Genomic DNA, 4,319 nt, shown 5'->3' with positions numbered 1-4,319 from the left:
CTGCGCGTCCGCGGCCACCCGGCTGTGCCACGCTCGTCGTGCTCGCCGCTCCACACCACCTTCCTGCGCCCGAGGCCACCGTGGCTGTGCTCCGCCTGCGCCACTTGCCCCGAACCGTGGCTCCTACCGCATGCTGGCCCAGGGTCACGACTGTGCCTCGCCCACACCCCGTGCAGCCAGCGCCCGCCCGCTGCTTCCCGGCCCCGCCGTGGCCTTGCCTCTGCCGCGACCCGCGCCTTCACCGCTCGCGGCCACGGCCGGTGCCTCGCCACGACCGCCCAGCTCTGCCATGGCCTTCGTCTTACCCCTCCCTGTTCGGCCGCTCCCTGCGCCACGCTCCTCGCCGGCGTTTGCCACTGGCCTTGCCTCGCTTCCCCTCCCGCTCGGGCGACGCCCGAGACCCGGCGCCCGCTAGCGCCTGTAAACCGCATCGCCCCTCTGGGCCACTGACAAAGGGGCCCCAGCCCCAGAACGATTATAAAAAAAAAGAATTAAAAATATATATATAATAAATAAATAATTAATAATAAAATTAATTAATTAATTAATTAATTAACTAATTAATTAACTAATTAATTAACTTATCTAATCTTGTTTAGTTTAACTAATCAAGATTAATTAACCTAATAAATAGTTACCCTAATTGTTAATTAGCTAAACAATCCCTAACAGGTGGGACCCACCTGTCAGGTTGACCAAGTCAACTGCTGACGTCATGCTGACATCATGCTGACGTCAGCAAATACTGTTTTGGATAATGTTGAATTTAAATAAATAATTAAAATCAGAAAATGATTAAATCTTTAGAAAATCATATCTTTTAATCCGTAACTCGGATTAAAATATTTTCAACACGAAAGTTGCTCAGAACGACGAGACGATTCCGGATACGCAGCCCGTTCGTCCACCACACACCCCTAACATATCAAACTCGCAACTTTCCCCCTCCGTTCCTCTGCCCGAAAACACGGAACCCCGGGAATACTTTCCCGGATGTTTTCCCCCCTTCACCGGTATCACCTACTACCGCGTTAGAGCACACCGAACACCGCGTATTGCCTTGATATATTTTGTGGTGCTTTGTTTGCTTTGTATTCATTATTTCTTCCCCCTCTTCTCTCCGGTAGACTACGAGACCGACGCTGCTGCTGCCCAGTTCGACTACGGAGTTGACGACCCCTCTCTCTTGCCAGAGCAACCAGGCAAGCCCCCCCTTTGATCACCAGATATCGCCTATTCTCCTCTATACTGCTTGCATTAGAGTAGTGTAGCATGTTACTGCTTTCGTTAATCATATCCTGATGCATAGCCTGACATTGTCGCTACATCTGTTGATACCTTACCTGCAATCCTAAATGCTTAGTATAGGATGCTAGTTTATCATCATTGGCCCTACATTCTTGTCGGTCTGCCTTGCTATACTATCGGGCCGTGATCACTTGGGAGGTGATCACGGGTATATACCATACATACATACATACTATACAGATGGTGACTAAAGTCGGGTCAGCTCATTGAGTACCCGCAAGTGATTCTGACGAGGGGGCTGAAAGGACAGGTGGCTCCATCCCGGTAGAGGTGGGCCTGGGTTCCCGACGGCCCTCGACTGTTACTTTGTGGCGGAGCGACAGGACAGGTTGAGACCACCTAGGAGACAGGTGGGCCTGGCCCTGTTCGGCGTTCGCGGATACTTAACACGCTTAACGAGATCTTGGTATTTGATCTGAGTCGGCTACGAGCCTATACGCACTAACCATCTACGTGGGAGTAGTTATGGGTATCCCGACGTCGTGGTATCAGCCGAAGCACTTCAGACGTCAGCGACGGAGCGGCGCGCGCCGAATTGGACTGGAACGCCACTAGGCTAGGTCTGCTTTCGGCCGCCCACGCAACGTGCAGGTGTGCTCAGGGCGATGGGCCCAGACCCCTGCGCGCTTAGGTTTAGACCGGCGTGCTGGCCTCTCTGTTTTGCCTAGGTGGGGCTGCGACGTGTTGATCTTCCGCGGCCGGGCATGACCCAGGAAAGTGTGTCCGGCCAAATGGGATCGAGCGTGTTGGGGAATGTGGTGCACCCCTGCAGGGAAGTTAATCTATTCGAATAGCCGTGATCTTCGGTAACAGGACGACTTGGAGTTGTACCTTGACCTTATGACAACTAGAACCGGATACTTAATAAAACACACCCTTCCAAGTTCCACAGACAACCCGGTGATCGCTTTTCCGCAGGGCGACGAGGAGAGGATCGCCGGGTAGGATTATGCTATGCGATGCGACTGGAGATGCGCTTGGAGATGCTACCTGGATATGCTACTTGGAGATGCTACTTGGAGGACTTCAATCTACTCTCTTCTACATGCTGCAAGACGGAGGCTGCCAGAAGCGTAGTCTTCGACAGGATTAGCTATCCCCCTCTTATTCTGGCATTCTGCAGTTCAGTCCACTGATATGGCCTCTTTACACATATACCCATGCATTTGTAGTGTAGCTCCTTGCTTGCGAGTACTTTGGATGAGTACTCACGGTTGCTTTCTCCCCCCCTTTTTTCCCCTTTCCTTTCTTTCTGGTTGTCGCAACCAGATGCTGGAGTCCAGGAGCCAGGAGCCAGCGTCGACGACGACTACTACATTGGAGGTGCCTACTACTACGTGCAGGCTGACGTCGACGACCAGGAGTAGTTAGGAGGATCCCAGGCAGGAGGCCTGCGCCTCTTTCGATCTGTATCCCAGTTTGTGCTAGCCATCTTATGGCAACTTGTTTAACTTATGTCTGTACTCAGATATTGTTGCTTCCGCTGACTCGTCTATGATCGAGCACTTGTATTCGAGCCCTCGAGGCCCCTGGCTTGTATTATGATGCTTGTATGACTTATTTATGTTTTAGAGTTGTGTTGTGATATCTTCCCGTGAGTCCCTGATCTTGATCGTACACATTTGCGTGCATGATTAGTGTACGATTAAATCGGGGGCGTCACAAGTTGGTATCAGAGCCGACTGCCTGTAGGAATCCCCTTTCCAACTCCTCGGCGGAAGTTGAGTCTAGCCATTGCAAAACTTTTACTAACTTGGCTGTGTGCCTTACGGGCCCACGTCGCCATTGGGTGGTATTAGGATCTTTTATTCCTCGACCTATACTCTGGGACTCTTATTTCTCTTCTATTCGGGTTAAATGATTTTTGCTAAATCTAACATTAGGATCTCGTTATCACTTTCACCCGGAGAGCCCCTTATTAATGATGATCGTCTGCGGCACGTGAAGACCCTGAAGATACTCTCCGTTGTTAACCCGAGAACTTATGTTCGTCGCATTTGCAATTCCCCTTCCACCGTCAACCCTTATGGATAACTACTTGCAGTTGTTATTCTTACATTCATCCCCAGTTGGTCTTGTTATTACCAGATACCTCGAAACACTCATCGTTGTCTCGATAATCCTTTGAGCTTATCGCCTTGCTGTTCCTTGTCACCTGAATACCCCTATGGATAATTCTCGCACTTATCGAGTATCCGCTCATCCCCAGTTGTTCATGTGTTTCACAAAAGTCTAAATACTATTCGATCTTCCGAAAATCCTCTGGAGCCTTTGGCTCTTGAAATTCTTGCTTGCTCGCATTATGGTTAATCCCATAAGTCTCGTAGTCTTATTGGCATTCCTTGTCATTATCATTTTGGGTCTAATGACTCAATATGTTTGCGAATACACGCAATCATCATTGATCCTTATAAATTACCTTTCCGGCTGAGCTGCCATTCTTTTAACTGGAATTGGTTCTCGACCAGTCCAATTGTCGTTGATTGTATCCCTAATTCTATTCAGCTTATCCATTCTTGATCAGAGCATTTGCCCCTGATCCCTTGATTTGAAAATCATAATTACTTTGCTAATTAAGCGTTGAACTATTCAGCTGTTCTATAAACCGATGCATTTGCAATCTTTCTTCCTCTGATTGGGTATCGATACTCATATCAGCCCCATCGTGGATCGCCATATCCACTGTTGGATTATTATCTGACAGTGTCCTTCATAATTAATCACTTTGTGAGTTCCTTCTCCGATACATAATGCCTTTGGTAAATTGTATCCTTTCCTTTTGCCAACCATGCTCTGCTTTCGAGCTGGTGGTATTTACTATTGAAGCTTGTGGTATATGTTTCCATGATACCCTGCCGGGTTGAACCTATGCCTTCCTTTATATGTGTGAACTCGGAAGTTTTCACGAGTCGTACTCATCTGGTATTTCACCAGGTAAAACTTTCAACACCAATGCCTTTATCAAAGCGAGAAGTGAATGGAAGGTTATACATTGAAGAAGTGGGAGTCGA

Source organism: Triticum dicoccoides, chromosome 5B (genome assembly GCF_002162155.2).
Source record: "Triticum dicoccoides isolate Atlit2015 ecotype Zavitan chromosome 5B, WEW_v2.0, whole genome shotgun sequence".
NCBI classification, from domain to species: Eukaryota; Viridiplantae; Streptophyta; class Magnoliopsida; order Poales; family Poaceae; genus Triticum; species Triticum dicoccoides.
The sequence above is the reverse complement of the archived record's forward strand: the minus strand, read 5'-3'. Positions refer to the sequence as shown.